At 49.1% G+C, this 26,247-nt stretch overlaps 1 protein-coding gene across 12 annotated transcripts in view; it reads left to right on the top strand.

Annotated features, from left to right (window-relative positions):
• LOC138567640 (zinc finger protein 391-like) overlaps positions 1–26,247 on the top strand; it is a 954,911-nt gene that overhangs the window by 494,668 nt on the left and 433,996 nt on the right. The gene's annotated exons all lie outside the window — the stretch shown is intronic.

Here is a 26,247-nt window from a genome sequence, read left to right as displayed (position 1 = left end):
CTAACATTTTTACGTGGATGGAAGAACCACCACCTTCTACTTTTATTAACCACCTTGATGCAAACGTAGGAGAAAACGGCACAGACTCAGACTCTGTTGAGTTACAGATGATCCTGTGTAATTTTAATGCCATGTTAAATGAGATGACACCACGTGACAGTATGTTACTACTGCTACTTTTTTTGTACTGATTGTGGTTGTCAGCCAGTGATCTCTTCTCACTATGTTACTGATTATCTTGATTTTTTGTAATTCTTGTTTCATTCAATGACTGATCCCTTCTAAGCGTGTCACCGCTGCTATTGAAGTTATCCAGTCTTTTCACTATGTTTTTTTACTGCACAATTTTTTCAATTTTTTTCCCCAGCGAAATACAGTGGGAGATCTGGGTGATGCAATATGGGAGGGAGACACGGTGGTGGGTAGTTGCGGGAGAGAGGGGCAAAACAATGGGAGCAAATGTGCAGTAAAAAATCTTCTGTGTATAAATGTTCGGTAAAAAGGCATTGCACCATTTGTTGGGCTGGACAGTGAGTGAGTGGTCACTCCAAAACTTTGTTGTACTGCTTTTTTGACCCATCTCTGTATAGAAATCATTGTCACGTTGCCTGCAAAATATTTGCCTCCTCATTCAAGTAAGTTGCTCTTTACCTTTTTTGACACCCTGTGACTCCTTTGCATTGAGTTAAGGCAGAGTGCTTAGGTGGCATTTCACCTTTGTTGGCCGCCATTTTTATTGAGTGCAGCGGAGAATGCATGAAAATGCACGTGTTTCTGTCCAATCCTGCTGTGTGTCCCATTTTGGTGCTTAATGCACATTTCGGTTTTTGGGTGCCTTTGTAAATCCCTGGAAATAACTCCAATAAGTTCTGTGATATTTAGCAGAAATATTTGCAAAGCTTATAGTATAGTAAATACATTTTTTATTGCCATGTTTAACAATTTATAACTTGGGGAGGATCATCATCTTCAAGGTGTTTATTCTCCCCAGCCACGATATCGACATGGACCCCCAGTCAAGCAAGAGTTGCTTCACCTTCTCCAAGAGAGGTGGATAATTACCCCATATAATGCCCCTAATGAACCCGTGAGTTGTACTCCCAGATATTGGACCCTGTCTGCAACCCATGTTTAGGGGCAATTCACCTTCAGGCCCTCACCCTCTCCTCCCGAAACGGTCAGGTTGAGTAATTCTGATTTATTGCCATTGATCTTCAGGCCTGCCACTAAGCCAAACTCTCCCTGTACCCTGTCGGACAATGGGGGCCAGGATGGCAGGAACCAATTGCAATCATTCAATATATGCCTGGATATAGGGGACTGACGTAGTCACACCAATCAGCTTTTGTAAGATGTTTCAAAAAATGTAGGCGGCTTCGACAGCTCACTTCACTCAGTTACTCCACAGGGCTGTTTCACCATAGCTTTCCCAGCTGCCTTCTGGGCCTAAATACATTGTGTTACTTCCTACTTGGTGTGCGTTCCTTTTTGGATTACTTTGGTGTTCCAGTCGTTAATTGCCTTGGAGAACCCTGATACATTTGGAGGGCCCAGCAAAATCCTCAGTTCCCTCGGCAAGCCGAGGGTGTCCCCGCGGCCCTCCCAGGGGGTGTGGGCCAGGTGAGCGCAGACCAGTCTGAAATGCAGAACTGAGGAGGCCCTGCAGACGCAGAGTTCACGAAGGTCTGGCTGCTACAGAGCGCCGCCTGTGCTCAGGTTGAGGTGTGGGTTGTAGGGAGGGCTCAGTGCCGGGAAGACTCAAGGATCTGTGGGGCATGTGAGTGTACCCTTGCATGAGCTTGCAATACCGTGGTTGTAGGCCCACGGATGCAGGAGGGATTTTTTATGGTGTTTAGGATGCAGCCTACAGAGGGGAGGAGGATCAGCGGTAGTAGTAGATGTTAGTTCCACCCCTCCGATAGGGAGTGGGTGTGTGGTGGGCACATCTTTGTTAGAGCAGAAGGGTGAGTAAATGTTGGCAGACGACATTAGATAGGAGTTGTGCGTAGTTCAGGCAATTGGATAGTTGTGTCATTTTTGGGGCACTGTGTGTTGATGAATTGTTGATTTGTTTAATAAGGGCATGCAGTAGGATAGTAGGTGTTTGGTACGTCTGTTGTTTTTTTTGTTGGTGTTCTGTCTTTATTGGTCGTAGCATTTGTTGTCTTATGTGGGGTCGGCCGAAGTGGAAGGGCCGTTACCAGAGGTAGTGTGTACATAACTATGCTTGGCATGGTAGGGACGGATGCAAGGTCAGAGGAGGGCGTGCCCAGGCATTTGCATACTAACATAGAGTACATCAGGGAAGAGGTGGGCCTTTGGAGAGGGCCACAGTTGTACTAATATTGAGTCAGTGGGTGGGCCCGTGGAGAAGGCCGCTGAGCGTGAAAGGTGTGAGTGGGAAGGCCTGTGGAGAAGGCCAGGGAATGTGGGTAGGGAGGAAGGATAAGCTGTCATGGTCATGAAGTCAGGGGCACAGGCATGCAGGGGTTGCATGCATAGTAGACCTGGGTGGACACTGTCCTGGCACCAGGCTCATGAACAAAAGTAAACAAGAACATCCATTTAATACCAAAAAGCTTTTATTATGGACATAGCACTTCAGATGCATTAACCTTGAACATTCCATCCATTAAGCAGGATGCATTAATCTTAAACATTCAATCCATTAAGCAGCCCCAAGTGTATTCTTGGGTGTGGCTGCTAATGGATTGCCTTTGCACGTGCTCACTCTCTAGGAGTGGCAGGGTGTGGCTGGTAAGCCAGCCCTAATGGGCGTGCCCATGATCTCAGTTATATAAGCTGCCGATCCTCAAGCCATACGCTTGTGTTATTCTGCACTTGCAAGCAGTGTAACGCTCACCGCCGCCTGAGGTCAGACTTACCTTTGAAGACCCTGCTTCCTGGACATCCTGCTTCCTGCCAGCATACCTACCAACTGGGGGAAGCTGTTCTTACCTGTACCTTCGGAGGAAGTGCGGCAAATGGGTCTATACCTTTGGTAAATAAAGATGACCCTTTACTCCAGAACTTTGGTAATTTCCAACATGAGATGGAGAAATTGTTTGCCCGTCATACTCGAGGACAAGCTCTGGACAACGAGTTGTTGTCACTCAGACAAGGGAGTCAAGATTTATTAACCTATATTGCAACCTTCAATCGTCTCATAGCCCAGACCAACTGGCCAGAAGAGAAGAGGACTACACTCTTTTACCAAGGGTTACGTGGAGAACTTAAGGATGTGTTGGCGCAAGTGGTGAATCCCCCTGAGAGGTGTGCGGACTACATAGACCTGATGGTGCATCTCGATCATAGGTTGCAGAATCGGAACATTTTTCGAGCTAGATCAGAGGGACGGTCAGTTTACGTACGACCTCGTGAGAATCAGACTAAACCACATGAACATTCTGAGCCAGTGCAAATTGGTGGATTACGAAGTCCCCTTACCAAAGCAGAAAGGGAAAAAAGAAGACAACAACAGCTTTGCTTATATTGTGGACAAGCAGGTCACTTCTTCTGTGACTGCCTGGTAAAACCACCCAAAAAAACGGTTGGGGCAACAGACAAAACTGATGAAGAAGAAGAACAGAACTCGGGAAACGCCAATGCCCGGCAAGTGTAGGGGTCCACTTGTCGAGCATGAAAAAGGAATCCGTACAGACCTCACATCTAGTCCTCCCAGTGCTTTTGGTGAATCACAAGCAACATCAAAAATACATGCCTTGGAGGCATATCTTGATTGTGGAGCTGTGGGTAACTACATTGACCAAGATTTGGCTCTAGGCCTTCCTCTCCGACAAAAGCAGAAATCGGAAAACGTCACTGCTGTAGATGGTTCTCAGCTATCATCCGGCCCGGTGACACAATACACAGAGAAAGTCAAGCTTCTGTGTCAGGACTGGCATCAAGAGGACATTACTTTCGATCTCATCGGTGCTCCTCAGTTCTAGATGAGATTGGGAATGCTCTGGCTGGAGACCCACAATCCTAGGATCGACTGGCGAAAACGAGTTCTGACATTTCCCCATGATTGTGCCGACGCATGTTATAAAAAAGATGACACCAATCTGAAACCGAAGAAAGGAATCGTGTTGGGCCTCATCAGCTCCTTATCGCTTGAATTCCAAGATTACCAGGATGTCTTCAAAAAAGAGCAAGCCAACGTTCTGGCCCCGCACAGACCCTACGATTGTCAAATAGATCTTGTACCCGGAGCCCAGATCCCTTGCAGCCGAATTTACGCTCTGGCAGAACAGGAAAATCAGCATTTTAGAACGTACCTGGCGAACGGTTTCATTTGCCCGTCTAAGTCACCTGCCTCCTCGCCCTTATTCTTCGTGCCTAAAAAGGAGGGGGACTTAAGAACTTGCATCGACTATACAGCCATCAATCAGATCACAGTAAAAATCGATATCTTTTACCACTTATACCAGAGCTCCTGGACCAAGTCAAACATGCTCAAATCTACACAAAACTGGATTTAAGAGGAGCATAACATCTTGTAAGAGTAAAAGAGGGAGATGAGTGGAAAACGGCATTACGCACAAAGTAAGGCCTCTTTGAATACCAGTTCATGCCCTTCGGGCTATGCAATGCCCCCGCAGCGTTCCAATTCTTTATGAATGATGTACTCTGTGAACTACTGGACGTTTGCGCTCTTGTTTACATTGACGACATTCTTATCTACTCAAATTCCATGGAAGAACATGTAGGCCAAGTCCGGGCAGTCTTAGAGAAGCTTCGACAGCACCAATTGTATGCCAAGTTGGAAAAATGTTTTTTCCATGTAACCGAGGTCGAGTTTCTCAGTTTCATGCTCACACCACAAGGCGTACATATGGATACATGAAAGGTGGATGCAATCCTCCGATGGCCCTCACCAACAGCCACGAAAGGAGTGTAAAGCGTGCTTGGATTCGCCAACTTTTACCGTCGGTTTATACCTGGGTTTTCACAAATTGTACATCCAATTACCTCCTTGTTAAAGAAAAATCAAAAGTTCCATTGGTCGACAGAAGCTGAAGAAGCCTTCCAGAAGTTGAAACTAGCATTCACTACAGCACCAGTCCTTCGACACCCACGACCAGACCTACCTTACATAGTTGAGTCAGATGCTTCAAAAATAGCCATGCAAGCAGTATTGTCACAACGAGACCCTGAAACGGGACAACTACACCATGTCGCATTCTGGCCCCGCAAATATTCAGTCCCTGAGTTGAACTACGCAATCACAGATAAGGAATTACTGGCGATTAAAGCAGCATTCAAGGCCTGGAGACATTACCTTCTTGGGGCGAGACATACAGTGACTGTCATCACGGACCACCATAACTTGCAATACTTGAAAACCGCCAAAGCACAATCCTCGCGTCAACTTCGTTGGGCTCTCTTTTTTGCAGAATACGATTTTATTATCACTTTTAGACCTGGAGTACACAATGGGGAAGTAGACGCTCTATCACGCATGAGTGAAGAAAAAGAGGCTTTTACAGCATCGGACCCCGTGGCCATAATTCCAGAGGAAAGGATTCAAACCAGAATAGCTGCCACCACGTGTGTGGATGACCAAAGAACCAGTTTGCAATCCCTGATGGATCAATCAACACAACAGGAATGGCTGCTAAAAGGTGACCAGTACACCATCAAAGACAATCTACCATATTTCCAAGGACGATTATATGTCCAAGGCCAAGAACTGCAAAAGCAAATAATCACAAATTACCACGATTCATTACTGGAAGGACTCCCAGGAATAGCCAAAACTCAGGCTAAGGTAAAACAAAACTACTGGTGGCCAACCTGGCGAAAAGACATTGCCCAATTTATTGAAACCTGCGGTGTCTGTGCACAACAGAAGTCTCAGAAATGGAGCCCTGCTGGCTTACTACATCCCCTAACAGTACCACCAGCACCTTGGCATACCCTGTCAATAGACTTCATCACGGATCTTCCACCCTGCAATGGATACAACACCATATTAGTCGTGTTGGATTTATTCTCCAAAATGGCCCATTTCATACCTCTGACGGGACTCCCAACTGCGTCAACTCTCGCTTCTGCGTTCCTAGAGCAAATTGTTTGATTGCATGGATTTCCATCAATATTAGTATCTGATCGCAGAACTCAATTTGTTTCTTCCTTTTGGAGAAAGTTGTACGATTGCCAAAATCGATCTCCGGTTGTCCACAAGCCATCACCCTCAAACTGATGGGCAAACTGAACGAACAAACCAAACTTTAGAGCAATATCTCAGGTGTATGTTGCAACAGTCCCAGGATTCTTGGAAAAATATACTCTGGATAGCTGAGTATGCATACAACAACTCAGTTCACACAACCACAGGGCAAACTCCATTCTACACTGTGCACGGAATACATCCGAGGACATCAGTATTTGATCCACCCGATACCCTGGAAATGCCAGCCATAAAAAACTTGCATAAAACCATCACTCAGGTTCTTAAGGAGGCGACAGAGCAACTGACCAAGGCTAAGGAAAGACAAAAACTGTTTGCTGATCGACATCGGAAGGAAGCTACCGCCTACCAGATTGGTGAAAAGGTGTGGTTAGCATCCAAATATATTCCCCTGAAGGGGCAAAGAGCTTTCCGCCCAAGATACCTGGGCCCCTATACTATAAAGTCTATAATCAATCCTGTCGTCATGAAATTGAATTGGAGTTACCATCTCACATGAAAATACACACCGTATTTCATGTCTCTCTCCTCAAACCCATGAAATCCAATACACTGCTTAGTTCTCTGCCAGAGCCCGAAGTAATAGATGGAGAACCAGAATATGAAGTCAAATCCATCCTGGACTCCAAGGTGATTCGATCAAAATTGTATTACCTAATTGACTGGAAAGGTTACGGACCTCAAGACCGAACTTGGGAACTCAGTGAACACGTCCATGCTCCGCCTTTAATCAGACAGTTCCATCGCAATAATCCCACCAAACCAGGACCGGGAGGAGAACCACCCTTGAGAAGGGCGTGGAGGGGGAGGGCTGTCATGGCTATGAAGTCAGGGGCACAGGCATGCAGGAGTCGCATGCACAGGAGAATTGGGTGGACACTGTCCTGGCGTCTTTTGCGCCAGGCTCATGAACAAAAGTAAACAAGAACATCCCTTTAACACCAAAAAGCTTTTATTATGGACATAGCACTTCAGATGCATTAACCTTGGAACATTCCATCCATTAAGCAGACCAAAGTATATCCTTGGGTGTGGCTGCTAATGGATCGCCTTTGTGGCTGGTAAGCCGGCCCTAATGGGCGTGCCCACGATCTCAGCTATATAAGCTGCCGCGATCCTCAAGACAGACGCTTTGCGTTATTCTGCACTTGTAAGCAGCGTAACGCTCACCGTCGCCTGAGGTCAGACTTACCTTTGAAGACCCTGCTTCCTGGACATCCTGCTTCCTGCCAGCATACTTACCAACTGGGGGAAGCTGTTCTTACCTGTACATCTCTTCGGCGAACCAAGTATTCATCTTTACACTTTCCGTAACGCCGAAATCTTCATCTTGGCACCGCAGCACGACACGCTCCATCGTTGACAGCAGCGCCTGCAAGGAAAAACAGAAGACAAGGTTAGACATCGAAAAAACAATCAGTTTAAGGATGCGCTTCGCCATACTTCGCGCTTTTCCTTAAACCATCATTTACCTGCTGTCGAACATTGCGGTAGCATCCATCTTCCATCCGGCCGCGTCTCGCGTCTCACAGCTGCATTGAGGCCGCTTTTCCATCTAAGGGAAGAAAACAGAAGAGAGACATTATTGCAGGCATAAATAGGAGCAACATATAAAGACATTAAACAGAACGAACAGCATCACCAGAGCTCAAGAAAGACTTACTAATCATAAGGAGAAGCATAGTCGCAGCTGGACTGGACTAATCCTTATCAGGGATCAGTGAAGGAACTAGAACCCATTTGACGCGCCCCTGCCAGAAGTAGCAGGACGGAGACCTTATCTTCCATAATTCACAGGTGAGCTTTATGGGTCGGCGTATGCTCACAGAAACCGTACTTTGGGGTGAAGGGTTCGAGAGGAACAACAATCACAGATTTGCACACTCACACACTGTTCTCTCCACGCAGGAGCAGTATCACCACGTACCACCGCTCACAGCCTTTCTACTGTGGGAGAGGCCTGAAGGGGGTGATTCAAATTCAGGGAGGGCTGCAACCGTGCCCCAACGCCTCCGCAGAGACCAGGTGAGCGTAACATAAGCATGGATGCATGAAGAGAAGGTGTCAGTGCATAAGAGGTAAGATTGCGAGGAGAGGTTTAGGGGGAGGTGTGAAGGAAATAAGAGTAATTAGGATATTGTGGGGCTCAAAGTGGGAGAAAGGGAGGAAGTGCCAGACATAAAGTGGGAGAAAGGGAGGGAGTGCCAGACAATATTACCGTTGGAGCACAGACGTGGGTGGGAATGGCTTTTAGGATGGACATGCCCCTGGATCATTTATGTAATAAGTTGCCCCAATATCGTGATAAAATACTCAAGTACCACTTTCAGTGGGTACAGGACACTGCAGGACAGTTTTTCTGTGAATGGCCAGGAGAGGGATCGTTCGATAGTGGAATAATAGAAAGCATGTTTTCGTATTTCCTAGCAACCTATAAAGGGTCCAAACTAAAGAAAAGGCAAAATATCCTAGGGCTCTGGAAGCTTTACGAAGAGAAAAAGGAGGAGCCTGAGAAGAGGGGAGGACAGGACAGGGACATAGCCATGCTACCTAGTGTGCCGCCCCCTCCATACGGAGTGTACCCAATGCTGAAACCTGCCGAGGGGTACACCAACCCACAGTGCGTGTGTCCAGGGGGGGGGACTGGAACAGGGAAAGAGAAGCCCAAGGTGGGGAGCGGTAGGGAACCAAAAGAAATGAGCAGCAGGAAGTATTTAGCAGATATAGAAGAGCACACGCGGCAACAGTTGGACACAATGTTCAAGGAGGCAGAGAGGGTGATAGGAAAGGCGGTGCAGAGACAGAAGGAGCTGGGGGCAGGAGGGGGTAGAGATGGGTGGATATCAGTGAAGATAGTGTTCAAACTTGACAATGAGGGGTCCGACAAGGGGTGGAAGGACTGGACTCGTCTGAAGCAGACTTTAGTGACTCGGACGGGGATGAGGGTGCAGGCATGACTACAGTGGATGATGAGTCCAGAAAAGAGTGTCTGGTGAAATGATCACCAGACCTGAGGATGCAAGTGGGTGTAGTGAAAACTACTGCTTATTGTCCAAATCCAATACTTCCTTGAAAATGTATTAAATAAATCAAAGGGTATTTTGAGAGAAGTCTTCTTTTTCATAGTTCATTCATAAATTAATATTGTGCAGAGACCCATTGCCAATGCATTTCAGACTAGTTATCCTTCTTCATGGCGGGCTCTATGAATCCATGATCAAAAAGACAAACAGACAAAAAGCAAGAAAACAGTACATAAATCTTCATGTTACTTCTCTTGCTATACTTACAATCTTTTTTCTTTTTTAATCTTTATTTTTCTGCGCAGTGAAAGACATACATCCTCAAATACAATCTTCAACCAAATAATAGCTTATACATCAACCAGGGGCTTCAGAGCCCGCACATGTAGGTATCATTCAAGTTCCTTAATTAATTACATTTACGTTGTACTTGGTTGTCACTATACAGTTCTCTGTGCACTTAAGTATTCTCAGAAAGGCTTCCAAATGTCCTTTGGCCTGCAACTCAGTGTTACAAGTGATATATATGCCTCTTCACATTCGTTGGTGTACGTCATTTCTTGGACCCACATTTTAATGTCCGGAGCAGTTCTAGACTTCCATTTGAGTAATGTACATTTGAATGGATTGTGTCCTCCAACGTATTCCTCATCTATAACATGTAATGTTCTCAGCTGTGCTGCTTCGGAAATTTTTTCGCCAGCGGGCCCCCTTGCTTTGCTGGCGTCGGGTCAAAGTCCCTCGAAGGCCTCCGTCGAGGGTGACGTCAGCGGATGTATAAGTAGCACGCACGGCGCCCTTAGCCTCAGTTCAGTTTTTTCCGCAAACGTGTTTGCTTCGAGAACTCAGCGCGCCTTGTGTTTCCTATTGCATTCGGTATTATGTCTTCTTCTTCCATCCCAACGACCCCAAGGTCTGGCTTCACGAAGTGTCAGCACTGCATGTACAAGATGTCCATCATGGTCCTGCATCGTATTTGCTTGTTGTGCCTGGGTGAGGACCACGCTACCGACAACTTCTCGGAGTGCTAGTCGTTGACTGCCAAGGCCTTGCGGGAGCATAAGGGGAAATTGAAGGTAGGCCTTGTTTCCAAGCCCCGTAAATATAAGTCTACTGGTCTGTCGACCGACGAGTCGAGAGGGGGCTCTGCTCGTCGGAAGAAGTCCAAGAGATCTAGGTCCCGGAGTGGGTCATGCAACTCTTCCTCTTCGTCGAGGCAGTACAGGAAGCGGCGTCACTGTTCGCCTTCCCCGTCCTCGTCGGATGACGACTACCCGAAAAAGGTGGCCTGCTCCACTAAATCCTCTACCCCCGAGGAATAGGAGTCTTTCCAGGAGCAAATGTTGCAGATTTTCCAATCTCAGGGCACAGATCCATCTACGCCTTTGTTAGAAGCCGGCAAGGAACGGTCTCCACCCGATACTCGTGCACCCTTGGGCCCGGGTAGCCGGCGCAATAAGCATTGGGAGCCGTCGAGGTCCCGTTTGGAAAAAAGGCATTGGGGGATCGCCATAGACGTGCCAGGTCTAGATCACGGTCTTCGTCTCCAGTGAAACCGTCGAAGCCTGTGAAGTTGTCGATGCCATTGGAGCGGTGTCCGTCAAGTGAGTCTGTTGGGTCTTTACACCTGGTCAAGCTCTCGAAGCCGTTGGCGCCATTGCCAACGCCGTCAGAGCTGTCGACGCCATTGGTGCCGGCTGGGCTGAATTTACCTGTGACTAAGTCTGTGAAGCCTATCCCTGATAAGAGGTGTACTCCTCCCCCTATGAAGGAGTTTTTTCAGTCTCTCCAGAATATTTATGAAGATGAAGAGGGATCCGATGAGGATGTTGGTCCTTTTGGTCTTCCATATGGGACTCCCAATGTTCTGGACTGCCTAATTTCCGAGGAGAGTCGGCTTGAGGATCTTTGTCAGTTCTTGCATGATGCCAGTGGCCTGGACACTTCTCCTGAGATGGAGTTTAGTAAGCCAGAGCCTGGAGATCATGCTGAATCTTCTTATCAGAGACTGATGTTGAGGGCTGTAGAGTACCTGGGTTGGTCCAGGTCTCCAGTGGAATATGATCAGGATGACCTTACTGACATCTTGGATCAGGGTCTGTCCACTGACCCGGTGTTGCCATTTCATGTGGCATTGCAAAAGAGGGTGGCTGCTCCTTGGAATGCCCCGGAGTCTATTCCGGCGGTTAACAAGTCGTTGTCAAAGAAATACCGTCCATCCAGTAGCAACCCCTGCTACCTGTCGAGACACCCCACTTCCCGAGAGTTTGGTGGTCCAGGCGGCTACGTCCACCTCGAAGCAGGCAGCGTACCCTACCATCCCTCCTGATAGGGACGACAAGGCACTGAAATCGGCCAACTCCACCTGTGCCTTCGCAACATTTTCGCACACTCTGAGGAATTGCATTTCGCTAGCGGCTGAGCATATTCCTGAAGGGGAAGAAAGGGATGGCTTTCTAGCTATTGTGCAGGATGGCAAGGATTTTGGCAACAAGGCTGACGAGAGTCTTGAGAAGTTGCAGACCTCCAAAGTAGCTGCAAAATGTTTGGGCGCAGCTGTTCGACAATCTCAGCCTTTTCGTCCTAGGGAACAGCAATGAAGGGGTGGTTCCTTTCACTATTACTCCTCATTTGGAAAGGCGAGGGGAATGGCTGGTCAAAGGGGCCAACGTAAATTCCCCCATGGTGGAAGAGGTAGGGGTGCCAAAGCCGCTCAGGCAGCTGCCTCTTTGCCATCAGGCACTGCCGCCGCTTCTAAACCGTCCTGAGGCTTTGAGTCATTGTTCACAGTGCGGGGCAAGCTGTCGCAGCATCTTGAAGAGTGGCGAGCCATTACTTCGGATGCGTGGGCTCTGGATACAATAGCCCATGGTTACCGTCTCCCTTTTCTCTGCTGGCCTCACAACAATCCACTGGGTAAACACTCTTTAAAGGTTCCGTATCCGCTCCTTGTGCAGGAGATTTTAACCCTACTGGAGAAAGGCGCTATAGAACCGGTGCCTGTGGCGGAGTGGAACAAGGGTTGGTAATCCCCTTATTTTTTGATACCCAAAAAGGACGGAGGACTGAGACCCATCTTGGACTTATGATACTTGAACAAGTTCCTCAGGAAGGACAAGTTCAAGATGGTCACTCTTTCTCAGATCCTTCAGGCCCTCCAACTTCAGGATTGGTTGGTGTCATTGGACCAGCAGGATGCTTATTTTCATGTGCCGATCCATCTCAAGCACAGAAAATACCTGAGGTTCGCAGTTGGCGGCTCCCACTATCAGTTTCGGGTCCTGCCATTCGGACCCAACTCCGCCCGAGGGTCTTCACCAAGCTCATGGGGGTGCTGGCAACGCATCTCAGGCGAGGGGGGATTCACGTTTACCCCTACCTGGACGATTGACTGATCAGGGCGCGTTCTCACGAACAAGCCTTAGATCATCTCAGCGTCACCTGCCACTCCCTTCACAAGCTGGGCTTCTCCCTAAACTTCAAGAAGTCGCATATGACACCATCCCAACAGCTCCAGTACATAGGGACAGTTTTGGACACGTCATTGGGAATGTGCTCGCCACTCAAGGTGAGGGATCATCAGATTCTTCAGATGGTCACAAAAGTTCAACAAGCCCAGAGTGTTCCGGCTTTTGAGTTCTTAAGGTTGCTAGGCCTCATGGTATCCTGCATTTTTCTGGTGCCAGAGGCCCGCATGAGAATGAGATCCCTTCAGTGGGCTCTACGGACTCAATGGTCACAGTTCTCAGGCAGGATGTCGGATCTCCTTCTTGTTCCGATCTGTCTCGCAGGAGCTTCTGTGGTGGGCCGATGTGAACAATCTCATGAGAGGAGAACCTTTTTGGCAGCCATGGCCGGATGTCATGGTAGTGACAGATGCTTCCCTGACAGGGTGGGGAGCCCATGCCAACGAAATGTCCATCAGCGGTCGTAGGTCTCCATCGGAGTCCAGACTTTACAAGCATCTTTTGAAGCTGAGAGCCATCAGACTGGCGCTGAAGGCTTTCCTGCCGTCTGTACAGGGGAAGAATGTCCTGATAATGACGGACAACACTGTGGCGATGCATTACCTCAACAAGAGAGGAGGTGTAGGGTCACTACCTCTGTGCAGGGAGGCAATGCAGCTCTGGTTCTGGGCAATTCACGAGGGAATCTCCCTATCAGCGGTTCATCTAGCAGGAAAGGAGAACATGGCGGCGGATGCTCTGAGCAGGCAGAGCGTGGACTCCCACGTGTGGGAGCTAGATTAGGAAGTCCTTCAGGCGATCTTCGCCCTTTGGGGAACCCCGCAAGTAAACCTGTTTGTGACCGGTGCCAATGGGAAGTGCGACAGGTATTGTTCGAGGGAATTTCCTCCGAGAGGAGCTCTGGGAGGCGCGTTCGTCGTGGAGTGACTCTTCCAACTACTGTACGCGTTTCCTCCGCTCCCTGTCATCCCTCAAGTCCTCAGGAGGTTGCGACGGTTTGGGACCCGCCTGATCCTCATTGCTCCAGATTGTGCCAGGAGAGCGTGGTACCCGGACCTTCAACACATGTTCATCTGTCCTCCAATGCGTCTGCCCCTAAGAGAGGATCTTCGCTCACAACAGGAAGGTTGGGTTCTCCACCCAGAGGTCAAGACTCTCAACCTTCAAAAATGGTTTCTGAGAGGTTGAGATATCGGGATTGGGGCCTCCCGGATGACATGATGGAGGTGTTGCTTTCGGCTAGGCGGCCGGACACAAAGTCCCTGTACCGTTGCCGTGGGCGTAAGTTTTGCGACTGGTGCAGAGGAAAAAATGTTGATCCTTTTCTATGCTAGATTCCGGAGGTTCTCTCCTTCTTGCTTTCTTTGGCCCACAGGGGTCTTCAGGTGGGCACCATTAAATGTTATTTGGCAGCGCTGTCTATCTTTAAGCGCTCTTCAGAGGAATGCTCTTATTTTAAAATTCCACTGATAACTCTGTTTTTGAAAGGGCTCACAAATGTGTTCCCGCCATTGTCGTTTCAGGTGCCGCTCTGGGACCTTAATTTGGTTCTGAAATTTCTGATGGGTGCTCCGTTTGAATCTTTGAAGTCTTGCCCGTTATGATTGTTGACATTTAAAACTGTTTTCTTATTTGTAGTTACATCTGCTAGAAGAGTGAGCGAGTTGCAGGCACTTTCTTCTAAGCCACCCTTTACTTTGTTCCACAAGGACAGGGTTGTACTGAGAGTACGTCCGTCCTTTCTACGTAAGGTTGTGTCAGAATTTCATTTGAGTCAGAAGCTTTCTATCTTCCTCCTCTTCCTAGTAAGGAAGAGGAACTTCTCCATAGGTTGGATCCTAGAAGAGCTTTGAGCTTTTATCTCTCCAGAATGGCAAAAATCAGAGCGGACGACCAGCTCTTTGTGGGGTATACTGGACATCGTTTAGGACAGGCTGTTTCTAAGCAGACCTTGTCTAGGTGAATTATCCTCACTATTTTGGAATGCTATCGGTTGGCTGGTAAAGACCCTCCTGAGGTTTTGCGGGCTCATTCCACCAGGGGCATTGCTACTTCGACAGCCCTCCAGAGTGGTGTGCCGGTGAAAAATATATGTGATGCTGCAATGTGGTCCTCTATAGACATGTTTGTTAAGCATTAATCCCTGGATACTTCCCATGCTCAGGATGTTGCCTTTGGTAAGGCAGTGCTTTACTCTGCCATTTAATTAGGTATGTCTAAATTATTTTCCCTCCTCCAAGCATGTTTACTGCTTTGGGAGTCGGTCATAGGTGAGGAACATGTAGGAGGACACAATCCATTCGAAAAACACGTTACTTACCAAACTGGTAACGTTCTTTCGACTGGATGTTCCTCCAGCGTATTCCTCATTGCCCTCCCAGCCTACCCCTCTCGAGAATTTCTCATGCCATTATAGCTTACGTCCCGCAAGGCTACGTACAGTCGATGCTGTGTTCTGGGCATCTGTGCCACTCGTTTTGAGGGGGAAAAACATGAACTGTGGCTACGGGCACCGTGCGTGATACTTATAGATCCGCTGATGTCACCCTCGACAGAGGCCTTGGAGGGACATCAACCCGACGCCAGCAACGCAAGGGCACCCTCTGCCGAAAAAAATTCCGAAGCTGCACAGCTGTGGACAGTACATGTCATAGATGAGGAATACGCTGGAGAAACATCCATTGAAAGAACGTTACCAGTTTGGTAAGTAACTTGTTCTTTTTTGGCCAGCAAGCAGCCAAGGTTAAACAGGAATCTCAGTTTAACTGTTACCTTTTCTATATCCCCGAACAGGTATTTAGGGAGTGTCAAATAAGGGGGGACTCCCGCACACTCCTGCAATACATCCGCAACTTCCTGCCAAAATTGGGCTACCCTGGGGCAGCCAGCCCCAGTACATGTGATGTGCATCAGCCTCTTCTGCATTACATTTGATACAACCACTACTCGCTAGTGGGGCAAACCTGGCAATTTTCGCAGGGGTGTAGTGCAGTCTGTTGAGTATCTTAAATTGCATGAGTCTGTGTCTAGCGTTGAGGGACACCTCGCTCGTCAGGCGGCACCATCGGGTCCACTGTGTGTCATCCGACGGGGATCCCAAATCGACCTCCCACCTTTCTTTGACTTTCTGGGGTTGTGCATGTGCATCTTGGCATTTCTTGTATAATGTGGATACCAGCTCTCTGGGGTTCTCGCCTGTTACCACCATTCTCAGCACCTCGCACTTCTCGGGTTCACTTGGGAATGAAGGCCAGTGACCCCTGACAGCTGCTCTTATCCTATAATACTATAGTGTTTTAATGAAGCTAGAGCCCAGTTTCTCTGAGAAATCTGTGTGTGTGACAAAAGAGCCCTTCGGGAAGAGGTTGTGCAGTGTCAGTGTACCATCTGGATCCCACCCCCTCTGGATTGCTTTATCATATGTTGGGGGCAGTCCTGAGCAGTTCCAAAGCGGAATTAACCCTAGGTAGAGCTCTGTGACCTTCAGCCTCTTAATGTGCCTGCGCCACGTCATAATATAACTCAAAGTCCGGTGCTTGGAGCCCTCCCTGTTCATTTGCTCTGTTCATGTCCTCCCATCTTATCCGTGGTGTGTCAGCATGCGAATCCCACTGCCAATGACTGCAGCTTATCAAAAAATATGTGCACCGGCCAAGCAGGAATATTGGTGAAGTAGTACAATAATTTGGGGACTACAATCATCTTTAGAAGGGACAATCTATCATATTCGTGAGATCGGAAGCCTAGCCCATAGGTTAAATTTGTCTTTGAGTATATGCATATATTTTTCATGGTTTTCGAGTAGCAGTGAATGATGTTGGCGTGTATCCACTATGCCCAGGTACTTTAACTTATCCTGAGTCCATCTAAATTCTTCTAGGTTGGGGGATTTGGGGTGGCCTCGTTCAAAGGAAACAGTTCTGACTTAGTTTCATTGATGCGGTTTCCTGAATATATAGCAAATTTACAGACCTCATCCAAGATCGGGCTGAGGTTCGTAGCGGGGTTTCTAATGTATAGTAATGCATTGTCTGCGTAAAGTGAAATAATGTGTGTCGGACCTGTCATACGTAGGCCTCGATGTATGTGTCTGAGACGCATAATGCACCCAAGAGCTCTATAGTGAGAGCGAACAGCAACAGGGATAGTGGGCAGCACTGTCTCGTGCAGCGTTAAAGCAGAAACATCGGGCATAGAGTGGACCCAGTTCGGACCTTAGCCTCCGGGGAGGAATTTAGCAGGCGTACACACTGGATGAAGAATTCGCCCAGTCCCATGCAGCGCAGCACCGAGAACAGAAACTGCCAGGAGACTAAGTCGAAAGCTTTCTCGGCGGCCAGGGAGGACGCCACTGCTTGTGCCTTCGGGTTGAGTTGTGAGATGATGCCAAAGAGCCCACGCAAGTTGAATGTTGACGACCGCCCAGGAATAAACCCTGATTGGTCAGGGTGCACTAGTTTTGTCATGTGTGGGAGAAGTCTGGTGGCTAGTAGTTTGGCAAAAATCTTCGTATCTGAGTTAATTAGGGGCAGTGGCCTGTATGAACCCATATCTGAGGCAGAGTCTATTATGTTTCAGCAATACTGTTATCACTGCTTCCGACATTGAAGGAGGGAGTCTGCCAGTGTGAAGCGACTCTTCCCATATTCGCATCAAATTGGGAGCAAGGACGAGACTCAATTCTTTCTAAAGTTCAATCCCTAGCCCGTCAGGGCCTGGAGCCTTACCAGAAGGGAGTGATTTAATGACTTCAATGATCTCATTAGCGGTCAGCGGCTGATTAATGACCATTCAGGCCTCCTCCGAGATCCCCGTTAGTGGTATCCCATCTAAATATGCCTCAGGTTCTATTGTAGTGCAGTTATCTTGAATTTGCGTATAGCGATTTATAAAACCTATAGAATTCAGAGTTTACCTCTCCCGGAGTATTCAGGGTAGTTCTGGCAGAGTCGAGGATCCCAGTGATATGTTGCACCCCAGTCTCACTCTTGACCGCATTCGACAGTTGGCGTACCGGTCTATTGGCCTCGCCATATCTTCCCGCCCGTACAGGATAATAGAGCAGGTGGTCCTCCCTATTAGCTAGTTCCCTGAACTTCAGAAGATTCCCTTTAACCCCTTAACTGCCATGGGTTTTCCACCCCAGTGCCAAGGCCTTTTTTGGTGATTTCGTTATGTCGCCATTCAATGCCTTGTAACTTTTTTGTTACATGAGATATCTCAGCCAAATTTGGCCCCTTTTTTTCCCACATGTAGGCAGTCGTAACGGCACCCAGGAATCCTAGTTTGCTGTAGGGGGGGGAAGGGGGGATAAGAGAAAATAACCAAAAAGGGAGAACATTTGGGGTTTTTTCCTTGTAAGAGCTAGGAACAAGTGGTTTGCTGTGCTGAATTCCCAATTTTCATGGCTTTCAAGAACAGGTTGAGTGGAAGCAACCATTTTGTGAGAGGTAGGCGATTTTGGCCTTTTTTTCCAATAAGACATGCGTGGACGGAATGGAAGCAAAATGGTAGGGAAGCTGAAGGGGAGGACAGAAAGGCCTACATTTCTGAAAAGTAGACACAATTCCAAGTTTAGGAAGGGGTGATTTGCTCAGGTCAGGCAACAACTAGGTAGGGAAAAATTCCATAGTTTCGGGAAAAAGCAGGAAAATGACCGAAAAAAAAGTTATGTGGTGGCCATGGTTGGCCTGGTACAGCAATGGCCTCTATGCATTTTGAGAAAAACATTGCTCTGCTACATTCCACCAACTCTTGCGGTTAGGAAATCACACATTTTTTGTAATGTTTCACAAATCAAGCAATACCACAAGCCAAAAAACAGAGCCATGGGACACAGGAGTTTTATGCTTATGGCCTGAACAGACATACTTAGCATGTGTAAATAAGGAAAACAAATGCGGTGAGGAAGGGCAAGCATACATTTAAGAGCACAGGCAGACCTTTTGAAGGGTAGGTGACTTGTGCAGGTTACAAAAGTGTATAGGGCCTAAAGCAGCGACTAACTGTAGGTCACATTTGGGAAATGAAAGGGTTGTGTGCAGCAAATGGGTCGAAACGTTATGAAAACCACGCAAACACAACAAATGTCACACCTTCCCGCATTTCCACAGGTGTCCCGACAAAAACGGTACCTCACATGTGTGGGTGCATCTACCTGGGCGCAAAGGAAGTCTTTCGGCACAGCATAATTTCAGGTATTCTGCTCATGCGCACAACCTATAGATTTGGGCCTAGGGTGTCGAAGCCACCAAGGAAAACAGGGAACCCCATGCATTTCCGAAAAGAGGACACCCGTGGGAATCCACAGAGGTCAAACTTGCGCAAATCGGCCCAGAATGTATTACCCAGAATCCCCGGCAAAGTCCGAAAGTGGCAAAAAAAACACAATTTCCGCACATTTCACTCGGCTCACCCAACGAAACACTCCCCAAACAACAACAACACATGGCCTACCACCCCCTGTTCCCACAGTTGTCCCGATGAAAACGGTACCTCACATGTGTGGGTACACCTACCTGGGCGTAAAGGGGAAAGCCGAAAACATGGGTAACCCCAAGTCTTTCGGCACAGCATAATTTCAGGAATTCTGCTCATGTGCACAACCTACAGATTTGGGCCTAGGGTGTCCAAGCCACCAAGGAAAACTTGGTGAGTCCACAGAGGTGTAACATGCGCAAATTGCCCCAAAATGTATTACCCACAATCCCTGACAGTTTGATATTTGGTGGGAAAAAACACAATTTTCACTTTGTCTGGGGTTCGGGGTAATAAATGCTGGGCCGCTTCGCGCAAGTCAGATCTCCGTTGATTTCCAAATGCATGGGGTCCCCAGTTTTCCTTGTTGGCTTGGACACCCTAGGCCCAAATCTGTATGATGTGCACAGGAGCCAAATTCCTGAAATTCTGCTGTGCGCAAAGACTTGGGGTTACCCGTGTTTTAGCCTTCTCCCTTTGCGCCCAGGTAGGTGCATCCACACATGTGAGGTACCTTTTTTGTCGGGACACCTGTGGGAACGTGGGACGGTAGGCCATGTGTTGTTGGCGGCATGTTTCGGTGGGTGACCAGAGTGAAATGTGCGGAAATTGTGTTTTTTTTCCCCAAATTCTGGCTTGTGGGTAATAAAAATCTGGTCCGATTTGCACAAGTCAGACCTCTGTGGATTCCCACGGGTGTCCTCTTTTCAAAAATGCATGGGGTTCCCAGTTTTCCTTGTTGGCTTGGACACCCTAGGCCCAAATCTGTATGGTGTGCACATGATCCCAATTCCTGAAATTCTGCTGTGCCAAAGGACTTGGGGTTACCCGTGTTTCCGGCTTTTCCCTTTGCGCCCACACATGTGAGGTACCTTTTTCGTCGGGACACCTGTGGGAACGCGGGACAGTAGGCCATGTGTTGTTGGCGGTGTCTTTCGGTGGGTGACCAGAGTGAAATGTGCGGAAATTGTGTTTTTTTCCTCAAATTTGGATTTTGCCGGGGCTTGTGTGTAATAAAATCTGGGCCGAGTTGCGCACGTCAGACCTCTGTGGATTCCCACGGGTGTCCTCTTTTGGGAAATGTATGGGGTCCCCTGTTTTCCTTGCTGGCTTCGACACCCTAGCCCCAAATCTGTAGGTTGTCTCCCCATTCCCTTTAGGCGGTTACAAGTCGTTTAGCCTTTTTCCTTTTGCACCCAGGTAGGTGCACCCACACATGTGAGGTACTGTTTTCATAGGGACACCTGTGAGAACACGGTAAGGTAGGACATGTGGCGTTGGCGGGGTGTTTTGGTGGGTAGCCAGAGCGAAATGTCTGAAAATTGTGTGTTTTCGCCAAATTTTGGATTTTGATGGGGATTGTGGGTAATGCATTCTAGGGCGATTCGCGCACGTCAGACCTCTGTGGATTCCCACAGGTGTCTTCTTTTCGGAAATGCATGGGGTTCCTTTTTTCCTTGGTGACTTCGACACCCTAGGCCCACATCTGTAGGTTGCCCACATGAACAAAATGTGCTGTGCCGAAAGGCTTGGGGTTACCAGTGGGTTACCCTTTTCCTTTTGCGCCCCAGGTAGGTGCACCCACACATGTGAGGTACCGTTTTCGTCGGGACACCTGTGGGAACGCGGGAAAGTATGACATCTGTTGTTGGCAACATGTTTCAGTGGGTGGCCAGAGGGAAATGTCTCAGAAATTTGCTGGAAATAAACACAATTGTCAGACATTTCGCTCTGGACACCCACCGAAACACAAAGCCAACAACACATGGCCTAACTTTACGCGTCCCCACACGTGTCTCGATGTGTGGGTGCACCAACCTGGGCTCAAATGAGGAAGGCTAAACCACTGGTAACCCCCAACTGCTTTGGGGAGACAACCTACAGATTTGGGCCTAGGGTGTCCAAGCCACCAAGGAAAACCGGGAACCCCATGCATTTATGAAAAGAGGACACCCGTGGGAATCCACAGAGATCTGTCTTGCGCAAATCGGCCCAGAATGTATTACCCACAAGCCTCACCAAAGACCCAAATGGGAGACGGGTGCCCAAGGCCAGGGACATTACCGCCGACTTTGCTGGAGCTCTGGCTGGCCTGCATTACAGCTTCTCCCTCCGCGAAAGGATGGGGAATGTCCCAGCCCTCCCTGGAACCAACGCTGGGCATGGAGATGTTCAACCCAAATGGTAGTCAACCACTCACCTTCCCTTTTCACCGCGGCAGCCGAAAGTGGATGCCTCTGTGAAAATACTTTCAGTTTCATGTCGGCGTGCATTACGCACGCCGACGTGAAACTGAAGGTAATCCAACCCTCGGGCAGTGAGGAGGGACCTCCCCATCACATAGCCTGGGGGTTGGATTACTGTTTTGAGCGATCCTTGCTTTGCAGGGATCGCTCAAAACAAAGTGCCAAAAAGGACGGTCTATCTCGTCCTTGGCACCCGGGAGGTAATTTCAAGGACGAGATACCTCATCCTTGGCACTTAAGACGTTAATACAGCCTAGAAGAACAAGTTACTTTCTTACCTGGTAACGTTCTTTCAATGGGATGGTCCGACGACGTATTCCATATCTATGACAGGTAATGTCCACAGCTGTGCTGCTTCTGAAAATCTTCGGCGTCTGCGTCCTGCGTCGATGACGTCGATGCGCCGTCCCCGAGGACCTCCTCGGACGGCCGACGTCACCCGATGTGATAAGTAGGATGCACGACGCCCATAGCCTCAGTTGTAGTTTTTTCCCCCCAGAACGTGTGCCACCAGTTTTCTGCCAGTCAGACACACAAGGCCTTGCGGAACGCAAGCTGCAATCGCAAAAGAAATTCTGCAGCGGGTAAGGTAGGGAGGGAGCGATATGGGATACGTCGTCGGACCATCCCATCGAAAGAATGTTACCAGATAAGAAAGTAACTTGTTCTTCGAGGGGGTTGGGTCCTCCGACGTATTCCATATCTATGACAGACTCCCAAAGCAGTACCAAGCAAGGAGGTGGGAAAAGAATTTAGAACACAAATTTAGCATGCCCAATCAAATTGCGGAATAAAGGACTGCCTTGCCAAAGGCCAGATCCTGCCCTTGGATGGAATCGAGGGAGTAGTGCCGTACAAAAGTATGTACTGAAGCCCAGGTGGCTGCATCACAGATGTGACGAATAGGAACACCCCTCTACAGGGCAGTTGTCATCCGCCGTGCCGGATGGGGTTTACTTCCGCGTTGACGGCTTCGTCACGGTAGAGTGCAAGGTTAGTTTCAGTTTCCTCTCTGTGCAGGTCTAGTTGTTATTTCCTGAAGGCCGCCCGGAAGTATACATTCTGTTTACTTCCGGGTTACCATTGCGTTTCAACCCCCTTAGATTAGCGCTTCGCTCTCCTTTGGGTCAGACGCTGTTTTCTTCTTTCGGCTTTTTCTTTAGCCGACCTCTTCGTATGCCTTTCTGGCGTCCTTCCCTCCTCTATCTCTTTGCCACGCTACCTTCTAACCTTACTACGCTTCCCACTTGGCCGGCGCTCTCTTCAGTGGCTTTCCTTCTCACTCTTTCTGTGTGGTTAGCCTTACCTCTACCTCAAGGATTGCCAGCCTCTCCACCATCTTCGACCTACTTGTTACCTCTACCATCACCGGACCACTTTCCATTCCTGGAATTTCTTCAAGCGGAACTAACTACGGACAATAAGGGTTTTCCCTTTACTTCCTGGCTGCTCACGGGAACGAGGCCACGGGACTGCTGTTATAGCTAGCGGTCACTGTGGCTTCCTCTCGCGGCAGGCCCCCTCCACATAAAAAGGAAAAGGATTACCTCCATCGAAGGAACTTCAACCCAGAAGATTTGGATAACCTATCACCAGGTGAGGAGAGTGGGGAGGAAGGAGGGCGAGAACGTCCTAGTCAGGGCAGCAGTAGACGCAGCCACTCCCCTGGTAAAATGGGCCCGCAAGCCAGCTGGAGGGTCCTTACCCGCCAAGTGGTAACACTCGGAGATAGCTAAAATAATCCAACGAGACAAAGTCTGTTTCGTCACAGCTTGACCCAAACGCTTTTCAGCGTAACCAATGAAAAGTTGATCGTCCACTCTGACCCGGGACATGCGCGAAATATAAAAGCTCAACGCTCTCCTAGGATCAAGCCTATGGAGCCTCTACTCTTCCTTACCAGGATGTGGAGGAGGATAGAACGCCGGAAGAATAACCTTCTGGCTCAAATGAAATTCCGAAACCACCTTCGGAAGAAAGGAAGGACGAACTTTAAGGACAACCCTGTCCTTATGAAACACAGTGAAGGGTGGCTTAACTGAAAGTGCCTGTAACTCACTCACTCTGCGAGCGGACGTAACCGCAACCAAAAACACAGTTTTCAGAGTTAACAGTCTCAAAGGGCAAGAATGCAAAGGCTCAAACGGAGCACCCATAAGAAACTTAAGAACAAGGTTCAAATCCAAACCGGGCACCAGAAAAGGTGACGGAGGAAACACATTAGTGAGGCCTTTCAAGAACTGAGAAATTAAAGGAATCTTAAAATAGGAACATTCTTCAGACGAGTGCTTAAATATGGACAGCGCCGCCAGGTAACCTTTAATGGTCCCCACTTGCAAGCCCCTGTGGGCCAAGGAAAGCAAAAAGGACAGAACCATGGGAATGTCACACTCAAAAGGATCCACATTCTTAACTCTGCACCAGTCGCAGAACTTTCTCCAATGGCAACGGTACAGAGACTTTGTTGCCGGCCGCCTGGCCGAGAGCAACACCTCCATCACGTCTTCAGGGAGGTCCCAATCCTTATACCTCAACCTTTCAGAAGCCAAACGTGAAGGTTGAGGGATCTGACCTCTGGATGGAGAACCTGACCCCCCTCCCGTGAGAGCAGATCGTCTCGGTAGGGAAGGCGACGTGGAGGGCAGATGGACAAGTCGAGAAGGTCCGGGTACCACGTCCTCCGGGCCCACGCCAGAGCAATGAGGATCATCCGGGAACCGAACCTCCGTAACCTCCGCAGTACTTGCGGGATGACGGGGACTGGAGGAAACGCGTACAGCAGTGGGAATGACCACTCCACCACAAACTCGTCCCCTAAGGCTCCTTTTGGAGGAAATTCCCGCAAGCAGAACCTTTCGCACTTCCGGTTGACACTGGAGGCGAATAGATACACTTGAGGGGTCCCCCAAAGGGCGAAGATCTCCAGGAGAATCTCCTGAGCCAGCTCCCACTCGTGAGAGATCGTGCTCTGCCTGCTCAGAGCGTCCGCCGTCTCGTTGTCGTCTCCGGCCAGATGAACAGCCGAGATCGAAACTTCCTGCTGGATGGCCCAGAACTCGAGCTGCATCGCCTCCCTGCACAGAGGAAGTGACCCTGCCCCCCCTTTTTGTTGAGGTAGTGCATGGCCACCGTGTTGTCCATTAGAATCGGACACTCTTTCTGCGCACAGTCGGCAGAAAAGCCTTCAGGGCAAGCCTGACAGCCCTCAGCTCCAACAGATTGATATGGAGTCTGGACTCCGACAGAGACCAACGACCGCTGACTGTCAACTCGTTGGCATGAGCTCCCCATCCCGTGAGGGATGCGTCCGTCACGATCGTCACCTCCGGCCAGGGCAGCCAAAATGGGGCCCCCTTCATCAGATTACCTTCGACGGCCCACCACAGAAGGTCCTGGGTGACCGAGGGCGGCACCTGAACAGCCTGCCGGAGGACTGAGACCACTGGAGCTTGAGAGCCCACTGCAAAGATCTCATCCGCAGACGAGCCTCTGGCACCAGAAGAATGCAGGATGCCATGACGGCGAGCAGTCTCAAGAACTCGGACGCTGGGAGATACTGGGCAAGTTCAAACTTGTGCACCATCTGCTGAATGTGAAGAGCCCTCACCTGGGGAGGAAAACACTGCCCCAGGGATGTGTTGAGCACTGCTCCGATGTACTGGAGCCGCTGTGTTGGTGTCAAATGGGACTTCTTTAAATTGAGGGAGAAGCCCAGCTTGTGAAGGGAGTGGCAGGTGACAGACAGATGATCCAGGACTTGCTCGGGAGAGCTCCCCCTGATCAACCAATTGTCCAGGTAGGGGGTAGACGTGAATCCCCCCTTTCCTGAGATGCGCTGCCACCACCACCATGAGCTTGGTGAAAACCCTCGGGCGGAGGTCAATCCGAACGGCAGGACCCGAAACTGAAAGTGCGAGTCGCCAACCACGAACCTCAGGTACTTCTTGTGCTTGGGATAGATCGGCACATGGAAGTAAACGTCCTTGAGGTCGAGAGACACCAACCAGTCCTGAAGCTGAAGGGCCTGGAAGACTTGAGAGAGAGTAACCATCTTGAACTTGTCCTTCTTGAGGAGTTTGTTCAAACCGCGCAAGTCCATGATGGGTCTCAATCCCCCGTCTTTCTTCGAAATCAAAAAATAAGGGGAATACCATCCCTTGTTCCTCTCCGCTACAGGCACCAGTTCTATGGCACCTTTCTCCAGCAAGGCTTGAATTTCCTGAGCAAGGAGCGGCTCCAGCCTCTTCAAAGAGAGGTTCCCAGGTGGATTGTCGTGAGGCCTCTGCCGAAAGGGAAGACAGTAGCCATGGGTTATGATCTCCAGAACCCACACATCTGAAGTAATAGCTCGCCACTCTACAAGATGCTGCGCCAGCCTTCCCCCAACTGGCGAACCATGGGACCTGGCCTCATGACTGAGTGGAAGCGGCTGCGGTGTTGCCTGAGGGCAAAGAGGCAACTGTCCGAGCGGCCTTGGCACCTCGAGTACCCTTGTTTCCACCTCTGGCACTCTTACGGTGGCCTCTTTGACTGCTAGCTCCTCTCGCTTTAGTGAAGGACAAGTAATAGCGAAAGGAACCTCCCCTCCATTGCTGTTCCCTAGGACGAAAAGGCGGAGGTTGTCGAACTGCAGCGCCCAACGACTTCGCTGCAGCTTTGGAGGTCTGCAACCTCTCAAGACTCTCGTCAGCCTTGCTGCCAGAAAGATGTTCACCGTCAAAGGGCATGTTGAGGAGCCGGAACTGCACATCAGGAGCGAACCCAGACTTCCGCAACCACGCAAACCTGCGTATTATGGTGCTCGCCGCCATGGACCGGCTGACACAATCTGCCATGTC

The sequence above is a fragment of the Ambystoma mexicanum genome, chromosome 2p, assembly GCF_040938575.1.
Source record: "Ambystoma mexicanum isolate Mex_15411 chromosome 2p, UKY_AmexF1_1, whole genome shotgun sequence".
Taxonomy (NCBI): domain Eukaryota; kingdom Metazoa; phylum Chordata; class Amphibia; order Caudata; family Ambystomatidae; genus Ambystoma; species Ambystoma mexicanum.
The sequence above is the reverse complement of the archived record's forward strand: the minus strand, read 5'-3'. Positions and strand labels throughout refer to the sequence as shown.